General features: G+C 41.2%; 1 protein-coding gene across 2 annotated transcripts in view; it reads right to left on the reverse strand.

Moving 5' to 3' along the window:
• Positions 1-18,395, reverse strand: part of lhfpl2b (LHFPL tetraspan subfamily member 2b) — a 251,811-nt gene that overhangs the window by 173,385 nt on the left and 60,031 nt on the right. For both annotated transcript variants that reach the window (XM_028805713.2, XM_028805710.2), the window contains exon 2: positions 15,354-15,417. The gene's annotated coding sequence lies outside the window, so the exon portion shown is untranslated. The remainder of the gene's footprint in view (positions 1-15,353; positions 15,418-18,395) is intronic.

Here is an 18,395-nt window from a genome sequence, read left to right on the forward strand (position 1 = left end):
CCACGCAGACACGGGGAGAACATGCAAACTCCACGCAGGGAGGACCCGGGAAGCGAACCCAGGTCTCCAGGTCTCCCAACTGCGAGGCAGCAGCGCTACCCACTGCGCCACCGTGCCGCCCCATACAAACACACATTAGGGCTAATTGATCAACACCCCAAGTGAACCTGTAAGCCATTGTAATATGTACCCCTGATCTTGTAAGCTGATTGGTTAAAGACTACATCCAATAATAATAAGGCAACAACTTCCCTCTGCTCACTCAGAACTAACAAATGGGCAACATGAGGGAGGCAGAGATGGCCACTGACCGCTGATATGTGTCTGTGGCAGTCTGGTGCTGCCCACTCCATTGATGCACAGAAGAGAGGTTTTTAAGCCGCCATTCCAGTTTTCCAGCTGCATAAGTGGAGAAGGTTCAGACTCCACTGATAAACTTGATGCCATAGGGTAACTAATGACTAATAACTAAAAGCACTCTATAGAAATACATGGGCTACAATCAGGTTTTTCTTTATTGTACTGTATATTTGTTATTGCTAATTGAATTTTTTTGGTCCTTAAAAATTCCAAACACTGCTACATTAGCTATACCAAAAAAAAAACAAATTAAAAACCATTAACATATAATAACAATTGTATGTTCTTAATCAGCAATAAATCATTTTCCAGTTGCATTTCTGAACTTCATTGACATTTTCAACAACAAGGTCTATCATTTCAAAACTTACACTCCAGCTTTTCATGCAGGGCCAGTTTGTCAGGACTGTACAGTTGATTCTACTGACCAAGGAAGGAAAGGAAAACTCGAGTGACCTGCTAACCAACTGCACTGGGCAAAAATCTTCCCAGCAAGAAAGTCCTGTGAGCTTCTAGCAAAGTGCAAATGGCAGCCACAAAAGGCAAAACAACGAACACAGGATGTATGTGACAGATTTTGAACATAAGACCAATGAGGGAAAAAAAAGAGTAAAGGTTTGCTTCTGCTCCAGCATGAGCTCATTGCTTTGACTCATACTTTCTGCGATCGCACTTCGGCACTGCTGCACAATATTACCAAGTCATCCAAGCTTGAGCCGTCTGCTCTTTATCCTCTCCAGTGCCTTATAAATCAAGCAGCTACGGTCAGTCCTGACGGACCCGATGTAATCTGTCATGCGCTTTTCTCTTCCAGCAAGTCAGAAAGATCCAGCAGAAGTGCCTCTTAAATATAACTTTAAACACACAAACCACAAGATTTGATTAGAGACTGCCAAGACCCAGATAATTTCATACTCGACCGTGGCCTTCTCCAAGGCACTAAACTCTATGCAATTTTCCTCCCTTTGCTTTTTTTCCCTGCTCTTCTCCTCATTTAATTTAGAACTTCCTGACCACCCCCAAACAGATGGTGGAAGCCTGCTGATGCAGAAGTCATTCACGGATTTGCCAGGTACAGTATGCTTTATGTTTAAATACACCACCATCAAGACGTCAGCCATTGCCAGCATGTAATCACTACTTGCTAATCTTCAAGCGACTGATGTGGCATCAGTCAAAGAAAAAAGTCTTGTTAAGTTCACCCCTTCCACACTACAGCAGCTCACTTTTCCACCGAAAGCAAAAAATAAAAATAATAAAAATTTTAAAAAAAAGTTACACTCAGCCCTGTGACCACTCTAGTGCAGCAGATGTATGTCGAATTCTTACCAATCAGACAACCTGGCAGCAATGTGGCTCAGAGAGCTGCATGCTATGAAGGATTGCAGCCAAGCCGACAGTGAGCGGTCTTGATTGATCATTATTATCAATATTTTAAGACAGCATACGGTCAATCATGCACACACGTGGAACACAAATACCTGCAGCCACTTCAGCAAAATGCAAAGGTGGAAGCAAAATAGGAGCCGTCTCCTGAAACACATCCTTATAAAAGGAAGGCCAAGAAACATCTGGAAAAAGGACAGCTGGCAAAGACCCCTGTAGAAAAAGAGCCCAAACAGGACTGATGTGAGAGGTGGGTCTTCTTGAAAGTTAGAGTCAGGATCCTTAAAACTAAAGATGGAAACACTTTAATGCATATAAATCTATAAGTCATATATAAGTCTATAAATGACACTGAAGGGAATAATACAGGATTTGAAATAAAACAGTTGTTTTAGTCACCAAGGACCCCTCTAGCAAACTGAGTTAATTCAATATAGAGAGCAAGATCCATAAAACTGCCAATTCTTCAAGAAAAGACAATGGCTGCTACTGCAGAATCGCATACATCAAAGTCTAGCGGAGGACTTGAGCCATATAAGGTTGTGATTTTAGCAGGAAAATATTTAATGCAAATCTACCTAAAATTACTATCTCTGTAGAGCACGTCTGCCGGAGTCTGGTGGCTCTCTAGGGTATGTAGAGTTTGCATGCTCTTCTCTATCTCTGGGGCATTTTTACTTTACCCGTTTCTCTCTCTCATTCTCAAAAAAGTCATCAAGCACACGACTTTCTCGACATAAAGCTGTGGTTTTCACCACTACAATACTTTTTCTACATATACTAGGGGGTCTGCCCCCTGCTCGCTTTGCTCGCCAACCCTTGGGCCTATGCTAGGCGCTAGCCACTTCACGGCTCTGCCACTCGCGTATGGGGAAGCGGATGTACAATTTAAACAGATTGTTATTTTCATGGGAATTGTTACATATGCATAATAGAACTAACTATTTTACATTACAGCGAGTAATTAACCATAGTAAAAAATAATAAAACGTAATAAATTGAAAGAAAATTATGTTTCATGTTGCGTTAGAGGTATTCGTTGAGTTATACGATTTCATTCCGTTTGACTTTGAAATTAACAAATACTTTTTAAACTTACACTTTTACTGTAAAACTTCAGTAAAAATAATAACTTGGAATTAACTTTTCGTAAATATAGCTTTGAATTTGGATTCCAAGTTTGGACTTACATTGTGACAACACAACATATAACTTGCCTGGGAGTGAATATCGTTTCTTTCTCTCTAGTAAATAAAACGACTTTTTCGAATGTTTGTCCCTGTGATTTGTTAATTGTCATAGCAAAAGCTACTCTAACGGGAAACTGTAAACGTTTTAATACGAATGGCATATCAAGATCTCCTTTGGTGTCTAATGTTATCCGTGGAAGATGTACTACATTACCTTTCTTGTCGCCTGTCAAAATTTTACATGTCAGAATTGTTCGACCAATTTTCAATACAACTAATCTTTTCCTATTGCATAGCCCATCACTCATACATAAATTACGTAGTAACATTACGATACATCCTTCTTCCAATAGTAATTCGGCCTGTGGAAGACTAGACGGTGTTAACGGTTTTAGATATTCTACGGTATATTGTAAGTTTATGTTTTCATCTTCCGCACCATCACCACCAACTGTTTCAGCATAGTCTATTGATACGCATTTAACCAATTTTCCATGTAACCGATCCACAATTTTCACGTTAATTCGCTTGACTTCATTGTTTCTCGGTGCTAGGATTGCCCGTGTACTCATTTCTTTTGTTGATAACCCCTCGGGATGGAATTCTTCAATAAGATTTGGACATAATAAGTCTTCTTCTATTTGGAACTTAAAGTGAGGAAAATATAAAAATTTATAAGAGCTGAGAGCACAGTAACTGTGTCTGACAAAAGCATTCACACGAATGAGAGGTGAGAGGAGCGCGGGCATGGGCCGTTAACCGGACTTGGTCGAGAGGAGGGCAGGACTTGAAAAAATCTCTTGGCAATAGTGTCGTCTCGTCTAAAGATTTTCTTTTATAATAGAGAGATTTGTATCTCCTAGTGCATATATAATAATCTGTCTATTCAAAATCAAAGGCTTCTGGCATTGCCCAGTTACGATACCTATGGCAGGTTTCATTCAGAATGAGCGACGTCTTTTTGAGTTATGCTGTCCAAGGTCCCTTAACCCAACACACAAAGGCAGTCGCCATACTAAAAGTGGTCATATCATGTTGAGGAATGTCTAAAAAGTGTTCTCACTGATGACCATTAAAACTGTAGCGTCATATTGGTCAGAGCTATGCAGGACAGATAGGTCATGGACGAGCATTATGATTACCGGTGCAGCACATACGCAAATGATGTGTGTGAGTTACAACTGGACTTTCCCATAAGTGGGTATAAAAGGCGCCTGTAAAGCGAGTCTCATTGAGTAACCGCTGAAAGTTAGTGTACCCTAAAAGAGCAAAACTGCCCCAGCGATGAAGACAACAGCCATACATCCAGCTCTCTGTCTTTGAGTGAGGGAGAATTGTGGGAATGCAGGAAGGTGGAATTTCCCTTCAGGGCCTCAGCATTCTTGTTGGACAGAATACGAACACAGTAACAAGAGTTTTCCATCAGTGGGTAATGGAGGGTTGGGCCCACCAAAGTGAGGGGCCAGGAGTGCCCTGATGCACAAACAAACTGGAGGACGGACATGTTGTGCACATTTTAGTGACGGACCAAACAGCCACATCAAAGTCCCTAGCCCAGCAGTTGGGGTCTGCACGCACTGTTTGGCGCTGTTCACCTCAGTAGGGCCTTTTCACTCGCCGCCCACTGCATAAGGTACCCCTGACCCTCAACCACAAGCACCTGTGACTGGAAAAGGTGCCAAGACCACCACCGATGGCAGAATGACTGGTATTGCATTGTGTTTTCAAACAAGTTCCAGTTTAATTTACTGTACCAAGATTTACAGATCTTTTACTGGAGGCACTATGGTGAAAGGCCCCTGGAAGCAAGCATTCTGAAGTGCCACACAGGCCCATCACCATGGACTATTGAGTCAGGTGCCATTGGCTTCCACTGCCATCCCCACTTCATACAAATTGTGGGTACCCTGACACAAGTGATACATCACAGAGGTATTGGAGGCCAAGTTCCTGGATGATCAGCATGTGCCACCTCTTCTCTGGCATGCATGTTCACCTGAATTATTACCCATTGAGCACGTCTGGGACATGGCTGGATGACAATTTATATGCCAGAGACCAGCAGCACTTTCCATAGACAAATCCAGAGCACTTTTACAAGCCACAGGGCATACCATTCCACAAACACACATCCAATGTCTCCACATGCCCATTCCAGACCTTATACAAGCGGTTATTTCTGCCTGTGGTGAATACACCAAATACTGAGTATTGTGTGTTGCACATGGGTGACAGAGGTATACTTCTGATCATATATGCCATGTATCATTAGTAATCTGCCACATAAATAACACTTTTATATCTCAGGTTCCTTCTTGGTGTTGTAATTTTAATGGCTAGCACTTGTGAACCACAATGAGGTGTTGCAACACCCCAAACATAACAGCACAGACACAGATTCAGATGCCAACAGAAAGATTTATTGCCACAAATACCTTCTCTGCTCTGCCCACTTGAGCTTTGTTTTGACTACTATACCGACACGGTCATCCTGGGTGAAGCGGAGCAGCTTCTTTTAAACCTGACCCTGGGAGTACTTTTGGTGCTACCACACTGCCATCCAGAAAGCACCGCTGTGTTAAGTGGAACCTCCCCGTGATAGGAGAGTCTGACTTCAGCAGCTCCCTCTAGAAGCACTGAGGACCCAAATAGGACTCCGCACCAAAACTACAACTCCCGTCCAGCCTGGCTGTTGTGAAAGTGGGATGCACACCAGAGGGATGTGACCACCCCATGTACCTGGGAATTATATGACCCTGGAAAGCAGTATCCCCCTGTCTATCCATTACAATGGCCACGCGACCTGGTCGGGATGACCGCCCACCAACTTCCTTTCATTAAAATGCCCCCACCAGCCACATAAGGAACCATTCCTCCCAGCCGGGATACCAGCAAGCCCGTGTTGTCAATTACACAGTGAATATCCCATACAGAAAATGTACCCAGCAAAAGCCACTTGTCCAGTTCTCCTGTTTTCCCGCAATAACAAATCCTACACTGAAATTGCATTTTGAGATATTTTTATTTCAAGGCACTACTTTTTAATGTGACAAGGCTTTATGTGAGAAAAACGATCTTAAATGAAAGAAGATATGCCGTTTTCATAAGTATGTGACTCCGCACACTTTGCTGTCTTGTAGACTCTTGCTGTTTTGGGGTAGCATGTCCCAACGCTGAACACTGTTTGGGAGCGATCTGCTCCATTTTATTTTTTAGTGAAATTAGTGAATTGGTCAAGAGACGGAACACTTTGCAATGCACTAAACATAAATGACTACATAATAAGCAGGAAAGTAAAAAGAATTTTCTGTGTCATATCACTCACTACATTGTTTATATTAAAAGAAAAGAAAGAAAGAAAAAATTCAACGGCAAAACCGGACCTCAGGGCAGACAACATGGGAACCTGTGAACTATACGTGCACAGTTTGCTCTGTCAAAACAGCCTCTGCCCTCTGGGACAAGCGCCTAGGCGTGCTTCCGTCTTTAAAGCCTTCCATGAGCTTTCAGATTCAGCTTCACCAATCGCTGCTTTTTCACTTCCCCGCCATGTTTACATTCAAAGGTGACAGCCGTTATTTTGTGATCTCAGAAGACAACTCTCCTTTCTTTTGCCACAACATGAAATGGTTAAGAAAGACTTGGCTAAAGTGAGCTCTTTTTTATTATGACAGCTTGTTACCTCCACACAGAGAATGAGTTCCACACAGTCGACATCACAGTATGGAAAGTATTACAACCACAGGAAACTCTCATTTGGCATCCACATCACTGATACGCATCTCGGATTACAGAAAGGCACACTAACATTTTCCCAAAAACCACATTTATCAGGGAAGTGCTCCCTCTTTCTCATTTTAAAAAACAGCACTCTGCAGCTATGCCACAGTACCAAGAAAAAAAGAAATCACCTTTAACCTTGAAACCACAACATTAAAAAGCTCTGATTTTAGTTTTTTTTTTTTTTAACATTTGCAGCTGCTGGCAAATCCGCAAAAAAGAGGAAGCCTTCTGAGCGCAGGATTGAAATTAATGTACAGTGGAACCTCGGTTTGTGAGTAACTTGGTTTATGAGTGTTTTGCAAGACGAGCTAAAATTTTTTAAAAATTTTGACTTGATAAACGAGCGAGTACGAGTACAACTAGTATGTATACGCTTTGTCTGCTGAGCGTCATGTGATCACAACTGAGCTGATGGTTCTTCTCTCCCTCTCGCTGCGGGATTGTGGGCAATCGTCTCCTATTCTCCGTCTGAGTCGGCGTGCCTCACTCATATAGTCAATATCCATACACACGTATACTGTTTACTACAGCACTGTGTGTGTGTGTTGTGACGTGCGAGTCCCCATCTTGCACCCCAAAACACGAAGCTGAGTCTCAGTACTTTAGCAACACCAGCTTTATTCAGCTTGAAACAGGTTATTTACTGTAGCGGGATCTGCCACTCTCCTATACACAGGCACAGCAGTCGGGCAGGGCCGTGGCCAAATAGTACTGTGCCCTGCGCATTTATAATGTTCCTTGTATCACCCATTGACGGCAGGCGCATATAGCATGTCTGCGATCTTTTCGGATTCGCTTTTACAGCGAACTGCTACAGTGCTGGGAGACTGCGATTGCTTTGGGACGCTCTTCCGCGTGTCGTCCTGTTGGGTGGAATCCCACAAGAGTTTAGAAACTCACTCACACCAGCCATGATTCTTTTTAAAGGTAAAGTGCAGGCTAATTTGTTTTATGTATTTTTACTTTATATTTTGTATTAATCATTTTTATATGAATAGTTTTGGGTTGTGGAACGAATCATCTGTGTTTCCATTATTTCTTATGGGGAAATTCGCTTTGATACACGAGTGCTGTGGACTGCGAGCACGTTTCCGGAACGAATTATGCTCGCAAACCGAGGTTCCACTGTATTAATGAATTTTAAAAAGTTAATAAATAGATAAAACAAATATGCTTACTCTCTCTCTCTCTCTCTTCTCCGTTTATGAACCAAGTTGTACTCAATGCGCTAAAGCCACAAAATAAAAATGATATTTTTATGTAAACTGGTGATCCCAAATTGGCTCAACGTCTAACAGTATCATTTGCTGAACTGCAGTCATGTTCAGAGATAGTTACTGATTTATATTAGAGGATAATAAATAAAAATAATCATTCTTTACCTTTATTTAGTGTTTTATCTCATGACTCAGAGTGCTTCTCATAGTGAGTGTGGAGCCACTTCAACCACCACTAATGTGTGGCATCCACCTAGATGATGTGATGGCAGCCATTTTGTGCCAGTATGCTCAGCACACATTAGCTGTTAGGTGAGGAAGGGGTGAGAGATACCTAATCAATTAGAGACAGGGGATGATTAGGGGGCCAGAATGACTAAGCTGTGGTGGGCAATTTAGCCTGAACATTGGGATACAACCCACTCTTTGTGAAGGATGCCCACAGAGAGTCAAGACCATGGTTTTACATCTCATCTGAAGGATGACGCCATTTTTACAGCACAGTATATCAGTCACAGCGCCGGAGCAGTGGGGTCCACATTCAGACCACAAGTTAAGTGCCCCCTGCTGGCCTCCCCAATGCCTCTTACGGCAGCACCATTGGCTTTTCCTAGATGGTTTCCCATTCAAGTATTAACTGGGCTGGAACATGCTGAGCTTCAGGTGGATTACCTCTTCTGAAGTGCATGTGGTACGGCTGCTGGGTAAGCCTTGGCTCACTTCAGCTACGAAAAAGCACATAATAATGTGCACAATACATGAAGGACATATCCATGTTTTGTTTCCAAATACCATCTGTCCTGTCACCTTCAAGAATGATTAAGTTTATTGTGGCAAAAATGTCGCACAAGGCAGGAACCAACCTAGAAGAAGAAGAAGAAGAAGAACAAGAAGTACAAGAAGAAGAAGAGACCGACCCGACCCGTCGAAATGCTGGGAGTTCACTTGTAGCATTACACTATTTCACCAGTTGTAAAACATTGACTGACTTACTGAGTGAATCAAACTGTAAGAAAAAGAAGACATGAACCCAGATTGGCTGTCGTAACTCTCAGGCGGCCCTGGAGCATTACCACAGTCTTAGTGCGCCATTACACAGGCCAGTTATACGTTTTTAAGAAAGCCTGGAATGAAATTCCAGCCACTTTGAAAAGAGAAGGAACTGGCATAACTGAAAAAGTGCAACTTTTAGATTTATAGTAACGAAGACGGGTTGACCAAATACCTTTAAAAAAAGAACTGCTGAGGAGATGTCAATGGTACACATTTCTCAATGGTGATAACTGAATGAGATACTAGGCTGAGAGGATTTTAAAACTGAACTGAAATCATGACACCAATGCTGAATGAGGCAGATGAAATTTTAGACAACATTCACTTTGGAGTTAAGGAATATTCTTTGATCCAAGCGCTAGCTGTGAGAAATGGCAGTGCAGAGAATCTGGATGAAAATTCTCACCTGACAGAGGGTACTGCTCCCCTCCCAGACCCACCGAATGTTTTGGGTGTATTATGTAACCACTTCTCTTCAGACCATGGCAATTAGAGTCATGGCCAAAACTAAGCAGCCCCAAAGATGGGTCACTAGAGCTCATCCATGTACAGGCAGGCAAATACTGGAGGCTGAATAGACAACTTAGGCCACCCTGTGTTCTGGATCTGGGACTATGGGTTGATGGTCTTTGAGTTCAGCTGTTTGCTGTTTGTTACTAAGACGCTCAGAGAGCTTACAGTGAGGCAGTTCAGAGTTGAAATCTGCCATTTAAACGTCCGCTGCAAGAACCTGAACAGTGTCAGCGTGGAGGTGGTAGAGGACAGCCGTTTATTAAGTTCCAATACCAAACTAAAGACCTCAAACCCCAACCCTAGCTTACTGTATGAGACCAGTGCTTTAGTGTGGGGCAAGACGAATAATCTGGGTCACCTGCTTAACAAAAGGCCTGCCTTCGATTTAGTAAATGAACCACATGCTCAATAGAGAGGAGAAGTAATGGGACTAGAAAAGGGAGACTTCAGTAAGTGTAGGGCCATAGACAGGACCTTAAGGGGCCCAGTACTGCCTATCAAACCTTGAGAATGTTTTTAAGGATCACTTGGAGCAAATCACCTAATCTGCCTTCATTCTAGTTGTAAAAATTCCATACGTGTAAACTGTTTTCACTCATAATCTGTATCTATCCTGTCTATTTCTGGGTCCCGAACGCTGAAGCCTGGCATATCCTGGTCTCACTAGTTGACTTCATTAAACAAGTCTACCAGATGTATAACAGTAATCACCATGTTTCTCTTTATCCAAAGCTATCTTACTACTATAATATGTCAGTGCAAATGCTTTCAGTGTTTAAACTGAGGCCCTATCAGTGTCTATCAAGCACAGCAGTCACTTCTCTTAAGTGTCCTGATGAGCAGTCTTGGTTATGAGATAGCATAGAAACACCAAAAACAAATTCCTTCAAGATTACGAAGCTGACATACAAGAAATGAAGGAATTCTCCACCCAAAAATGACATTTTACATATGTTGTTCAGACCATGCAGTTTGTAGTGGAGGTCAAAGTGTTTAATCTCACATTTTTATGTAGAGTCGACATACAGTTCTTGATAGAACAGGTCCCAATTGTGACCAACGCTGGACAACAGCACACAATGTAAAAAAAAAAAAAAAATCCATTGAAAAAGAGAACTGAAGCCCACCTCTTCCACTTATTCATTGGTTAAGAGTTCTGTCCTCAATTCAAAATGTCTTTCCCAAGATGCTTTAGTATCCTGTTTGTTGTGTGCTGTTTATTCCGGAAATAACTATTTTTCAATATCTTAGGTGAAAAGCATGTTCTGAGCATACAACTGGATAATTAACTTGTGGATTATGTGACATGGGCGGCATGGTGCGCAGTGGTAGCGCTGCTGCCTCGCAGTTAGGAGACCTGGGTTTACTTCCTGGGTCCTCCCTGCGTGGAGTTTGCTTGTTCTCCTCGTGTCTGCGTGGGTTTCTTCCCACAGTCCAAAGACATGCAGGTTACATGCATTGGCGATCCTAAATTGTCCCTAGTGTGTGCTTGGTGTATGTGGGTGTGTGTGTGCCCTGCGGTGGGCTGGCGCCCTGCCCGGGATTTGTTCCTGCCTTGCGCCCTGTGTTGGCTGGGATTGGCTCCAGCAGACACCCGGGACCATGTAGTTAGGGTATAACGGGTTGGATAATGGATGGATGGATTATGCGACATGTGAGTAATGTGAGATTTTTTTTGCTTTTTTTCCCCATGGACGTTAATAGCAACATTTGCCGTTGTTCAGTGCTGGTCACTACTGGTTTCTGTCCTATCAAAATCTTTGCTATGTCCTTTCTCCAAAAAAAAAAAAAAAATGAGATTAAAAATTTTTCTTGGCCACTACTACAAAGTACATGGGGTGTGTAACATATAAAGAGAAAACTAAAAAATAATTTCTGGGTGGAGTATTTCTTTAAGTTGTTATACAGATTTCCATACCACCAATGGTCTTTCACACCTAAATATCCTTTATGTTCACTGCTGAGGAAAAGAATGAATGGCTGAACTTTGACAGGATGACTCTCTTCCTACCAGTGCATTCAGTAGTTTTGTAAAGTCTCTTATTAGTTGTAAACATGAATAAAGCAAAGGTCGGGAGTAAACTGCCAACAACTAAACACTTTGCTTTTGCTCATAATACAATTACATCAAATATAGCTGGACAAAAAGAGTTAGAGAGTTTATTATGGCGACAAAGGCAACTGAGGGTCAATTAAGGGAATACTAAAATGAAAAGGCAAACCTAAGTGAAAAACCACACAGCATAACTGGGCAGATTCATTTCTTATTTCCTTGTATTTCTTTTACAGATCCCCAGTTAATGATTCATCTGAAGAAAAAATATTTAAATTGAAACAGGTGAGCTGCCCAAAATGATTCCACTCTCGCCTGCTCTCTGCCCAGCACTGTGCTTTTAACCTTTACCCTAGCGGGTAACGAGCCTACAAGTTGGCACCAGATGACGATTCCGCTTGTTCTCATGGCTGGCATCAGTGGGCCAGAATGGGAAGCAGCCAGATGAGGTGGACTTCCCATCCCATAAGCTTGGAAAGCTACCAATGGATCAGAATCAGGCAAGAAAAACTGGGAAAGAATATCTCTCTCTCTCTCTCTTATATATATATATATATATATATATATATATATATATATATATATATATATATATATATACAGTGCTCAGCATAAATGAGTACACCCCACTACATTTGTCAGAAAACCTTTAGTTTCCTTTCAGTATCAACATTGTCTATGAGATACTGTACTACAAAATAATCCCACAAATGTGGGCCACTGATTGTAAACAAGATTTGTTAATTTGCACACACAAAAAAGTGATTATCCTAACAAATTCACTCAAGCCCATGTAGCAAAAATGAGTACACCCCAATTATAGTCTTAGGAGAAAAGCCACACTTAAGACTACAAAAGTCCAATTAACAGGCATTCATCCACAGGTGAGTCTAATGATTCATTTAAGAGGTGTCCAGCAGACAGGTGACTATAAAAGGGCATTACTTAACAAAGAAAAGCCCTTCCCATTTCATGCTGTCAGCGATGGCTCCACATGGAAGAGAAATGTCAAAAAATCTGAGAAAGGAAATCATTACTTTACACAAAAAAGGTGAGGGCTACAAGAAGATCAGCAAAGCTTTACATATCAGTCAAAATACTGTAGCAAAAGTGATCCAAAAATTTAAGAAAGATGGAAGTGCAACCATCTTACAGAGGCGTGCAGGCTGTCCATGGAAGTTAACATCTCGACAGGAGCGTCTTCTAATGAGAAGGGTTGAAGAAAATCGGCATGCAAGTTCACTGCAGTTAGCTAGAGCAGTAGAAAGCCAAACTGGAGTGACCGTTTCCCGTGACACAATACGGCGCACACTGCAGAGGAATGGCATGCATGGGTATCGTCCATGAAGGAAGCCTCTCCTAAAGCCCATGCACAAAAAAGCACGCCTAGAATTTGCTAAGGCCCATGCTGAAAAAGATGAAGACTACTGGGACTCTATACTCTGGAGTGATGAGACAAAGATCACTGTTTTTAGAACTAATGGTTTCAAAACTGCATGGCGTCGTAAAGGTGAGGATTTCAAAGAAAAATGCATGGTGCCTACAGTGAAACATGGTGGTGGCAGTGTCCTTATGTGGGGCTGCATGAGTGCTGCTGGTGTTGGAGAGCTGCATTTCATTGATGGTATCATGAACTCAACAATGTACTGCTCTATATTGAAGGAGAAGATTCTGCAATCACTCCGTGCACTTGGTCGTCGTGCACTTTTCCAACACGACAATGATCCAAAACACACATCTAAAGCTACTGTTGCATTTCTGAAGAAGAACAGGGTGAAGGTGATTGAATGGCCAAGTATGTCTCCTGATCTGAACCCAATCGAACACCTGTGGGGAATTCTGAAGCGACAAGTTGAGCATCACTCTCCATCCAGCATCCAGGCTCTAAAAGAGGTTATTCTTGAAGAATAGAAAAAGATAGATGTTGCAATATGTCGCCAACTTGTTCATTCCATGCCTAGAAGACTTGGTGCTGTACTTAAGAATCACGGTGGTCATACAAAATACTAGATGTAGTAGTTTTTGTTGCGGGGTGTATTCATTTTTGCTTCAACCAATTTGAGTGAAACTGAAGATTTTGTGATCTAAGTTATATTATTAACCTTAATTTCATGTTATGGAGTTTAACAAGTATTCAATAAAACTCAGCCTTGTGAAAATTTTGGACATTGTTCTTTTGTTCATTGAGCTACTGATTAAATTCGTACTTTTTAAAGGGGGTGTACTCATTTATGCTGAGCACTGTATATATATATATATGTATACGGTGGAACCTCAGTTCACGACCATACTTCATTCCAAAACTCTGGTCGTAAACCGATTTGGTCATGAACCGAAGTAATTTCCCCCATAGGATTGTATGTAAATACAATTAATCCGTTCCAGACCATACGAACTGTATGTAAATATATATATTTTATAAGTTTTTAAGCACAAATATAGTTAATTAAACCATAGAATGCACAGTGTAATAGTAAACTAAATGTAAAAACATTGAATAACACTGAGAAAACCTTGAACAACAGAGAAAACTAACACTGCAATAGTTCGCGCTATAGCGCTACCAACCGCTGGCTAAAAACACATTTTTTTTTTTTTTTGTTCTTTATTTCGTCTTATACGATTTCTCGTATTAGAAATTTGTTAGTTTTCGCATACCCCTTGGGGTTAGAGCGCAGGGTCAGCCATTGTACAGCGCCCCTGGAGCAATTACAGGTTAAGGGGTCTTGCTCAAGGGCCCAGCAGAGTAGGATCTCTTTTGGCAGTGATGGGGATTCGAACCGGCAACCTTCGGGATACCAGCACAGATCCTTAGCCTCAGAGCCACCACTCCGCCCTAAATATTAATGAGTTTTAAGCACAGGGAAAAAATGAACATTCGAAAAAATCCGTAATTTAATAAACCACCAAGAAAAGTAACATTGCAACAATGCAGGCTACGAACCGAAGTGAAAACAAAATCAAGCCCAGTGCATTCTTTAACTGCCTTCCTACCTTATGTGTCCAGCCCTCTCTCTCGCGCTGCCTGTGTGTGTGTGTGTGTGTCACGCTCTCTCTCTCTCGCTCGGTGCACAGGAAATGCAAACTGAAAGGGAAACTGGCTTGCTCGTATACCGAGTGTATGGTCGTGAACTGAGGCAAAAGTTTGGCGAACTTTTTGGTCGTAAACCGATTTGTACGTGTACCGAGACGTTCGTGAACCGAGGTTCCACTGTATATCTATATATATATCTATATCTGTATCTTATATATCACAGAGCACACTAGAAAGCACAGAGTGAGTATTATACATCTCTGATGCCTTTACAATTCCAGGGTTAAAACCAGAAAAAGATGGAATACTTACCAAACTAATGGGAAATCTGAACTAGCCTGCACCACACGTTCATAGCATCCTTTACCTTTAGTTTAATCTAATTCAATGTCACTGGGGGGAATGGGGGGTTTGAAGCCTTTTCTAACAACATCATGCACATGGCAGGAAATTGATCAACATTAAGTGCCAGCCCAGCGCAGTTCACAATCACACGTACACTCACAGATGCTCACTTTGGGCAAATTTAGAATTTCAACTCGCATAATCTGAGGAAGTAGTAGGCACAAAAAAAAAACTGCAGTATATGGAGATCCACCCACCAACATAGGGAAAAAATAGCAGCTTCAAACAGATAACGGCTAGAAACAGGCTATCAACGCAGGATGCTACACCTGAACAAGAAATTTGAGAACTGAAAGCTGGTAACGGCGCAATCAAAAATGTCTTTAAAAAAAAAAAAAAAAGAAAAAGTGCAGACTCACCACATGAAAAACTCAGCAGTGGATGTGTTCACCACTAATCTTCAGTGTACGTCTGTAACCATTCCTGTAATTAAAATAACAAAAACAATGAGATTGAGAAGGTGAAGGTCATTTAAAGAACATTTAATGCAAGGAAATGCTTTATCAATTAATACATCTTACAAGGCAGTCAGTCACCTGTATACTGTAGATCAGACTAGGTGGGCACGGCACTGTTATGTTACAGCCAGCGCGTGTTCCTGGTTTATGTTTACAGTAATCCCTCACCATATTGCACTTCGCCTTTCACGGCTTCACTCCATCGCGGATTTTATATGTAAGCATATTTAAATATATATCGCGGATTTTTTGCTGATTCGCAGATTTCTGCGGACAATGGGTCTTTTAATTTCTGGTACATGCTTCCTCAGTTGGTTTGCCCAGTTGATTTCATACAAGGGATGCTATTGGCAGATGGCTGAGAAGCTACCCAACTTACTTTTCTCTTTCTCTTGCGGTGACTTTCTCTGATCCTGACGCAGGGGGATTGAGCAGGGGGGCTGTTCGCACACCTAGATGATACGGACGTTCGTCTAAAAATGCTGAAAGATTATCTTCACGTTGCTCCCTTCTGTGCAGCTGCTTCGTGAAGCGACATGCTGCACAGTGCTTCGCATACTTAAAAGCTCGAAGGGCACGTATTGATTTTTGATTGTTTGTTTTTATCTCTCTCTCTCTCTCTGACATTCTCTGCTCCTGACGAAGGGGGTGTGAGCTGCTGCCTTCATTGCAACTGCTTTGTGCCGCGGTGCTTCGCATACTTAAAAGTCAAACAGCCCTATTGATTTGTTTGCTTTCCTCTGTCTTTCTGACAGACTCTGCTCCTGACACGCACTCCTTTGAAGAGGAAAATATGTTTGCATTCTTTTAATTGTGAGACGGAACTGTCATCTCTGTCTTGTCATGGAGCACAGTTTAAACTTTTGAAAAAGAGACAAATGTTTGTTTGCAGCGTTTGAATAACGTTCCTGTCTCTCTACAACTTCCTGTGTTTCTGTTGAAATCTGTGACCCAAGCATGACAATATAAAAATAACCATATAAACATATGGTTTCTACTTCACGGATTTTCACCTTTCGCGGGGGGTTCTGGAACGCAACCTCTGCGATCGAGGAGGGATTACTGTATTTTCCATTTTATTGGTATTTTTGTTGGTTTTGAATTTGTTTTTTTGTTATATCATTATTGTAAGTATTATTTTGTGTATTTATTATTTACCGTTTACATATTGCATATTTATGCTATTTGCCTATGTCCCTTAAATTTTGTGGGTGGAACCCAAAGAGGCGGATCCAACATGACATCACTGCTAAGGACCGCCCTCGGCCTTTATACTCTGACTGAGGGTTAAGCAGACGTTCAATGACAAGCTGTGCAGTGTTCATTATTGCTGTAAGTACTGCTCGGATTTTATGGTTTTGTGAATTTTTCGCTACTTTTGATTCTGCCTTCTGGATTTTGGGTGAGACTTGCTTGCCTTTAATGGCATACCATTTTTGTATTATATTTTGCTTTTTTCTTGTTTATCCTATTTTCGGATCATTTAATACATACTTAAATAAAATATAAGGAACTCTGTTCTGTGTTGTCCTAAAAGCCAGAGGTTTGCGGTTTTCCCTCTCCTTTAAAAGTTTAAAAGCCTGAGTTGCATTTTGGCCCCATACAATCTGCCTTTAAAGTTTGGGGTCAGGCAGGCTGGGGTTTGGTCTATTCTGGGGTCAGGCTTGGTGAAGTCCTGGTCTGGAGATCTGCTCACTCAATTTGCCATCTTGTGTGCTAATAATCACAACAGGCACGCCAATGTAGACCATTAATGAGCAGTTTCCTTCTTGAGGACATCTGTCAAAAACATACTTTAAACAGCACAAGACATTAAGTCAGATTCTAAACTTAGCCCTCACTTCCTATTGCTTGTGTTTAAGTTGGTGTTTGGTACAAATTAGGCTCACTTGTTAGTTAAATGGCTTATTGTTCTGGTGAAATAATAAGCAAAAGGCACAACTGGTCAGCAACAAGGAGAAACTTTATGAATTGTTCATATTTTCCGTTTCTCTTTCATCACACTACTAATGGCAATTCCAGAGTTTTGACCACATTGTTAGGGCATACATATATCCTGTAACTCACCTAGCTATAAAACATTTTATTTAGCTTAGATTAACCTATTAAATGGTCTTAAATGTAAAATTATTCTTAGGCACAGAGCATGTTAAAAAAAAATTTTTTTCAAAAAATCTTTTGAACAACTTTCGGCACTCCACAAGGACATAACAGCAAGTGGAGTCATCCGAAACAAAATATTCCAAAACATGAGGATCTTTACACTAGTTAATAATTCACTGGATCGTTGTGTGTAGTTGCAGTTGTAGCATCTTTGGCTTGAATCCTGAGCCTGTCACTGTCTGTGTGGAGTTGCTGTACTCTTCCTATTTGTTCCCCAGGTACTCTAGTCTTCCTCATTCATCTCAAAGATAATATAAGAAGCATAACATAAAAAGGCAAGATAAACAACAAAATAAGAAATAGATGTGATAATGGATAAAACAGCTCTTAAAATGGGCATGTTAGATTAACTGCCAACTATGCAATGACCTGACAAATGTGTGCCCTGTGATAGCCTGGCACTCACTAGGGTTGTTTCCTGCCTTGTGCCATACACATTCAGAAATTGGCTTCAGTGTCTGCAACACTGAAACAGTTTAAACAGGTTTTAATAGTAGATGGACCGACTGCTACAGAAAAAATGATGATCACATTATAAAGAAAAACATCTCTAGACAGGAGAAATCTTGGCATCTGTGGAAAAATAATTAGGCTTTAAAGTCACACAGTCATTTACGATAAAAGTGTTTTGATATGCTTTCCATATTAAAGCATAGCATTCATCTTAAAAGAAATTGCATAAAGGGTTAATAAATGTCAGAAACCTGTTCAGGAATATCAGGAAACCAGATAAAGGTCAAGTGAACCACAAATATAAAGACGTAACACACAAAATGTACT

This window comes from Erpetoichthys calabaricus, chromosome 7, assembly GCF_900747795.2.
Source record: "Erpetoichthys calabaricus chromosome 7, fErpCal1.3, whole genome shotgun sequence".
Taxonomy (NCBI): Eukaryota; Metazoa; Chordata; class Cladistia; order Polypteriformes; family Polypteridae; genus Erpetoichthys; species Erpetoichthys calabaricus.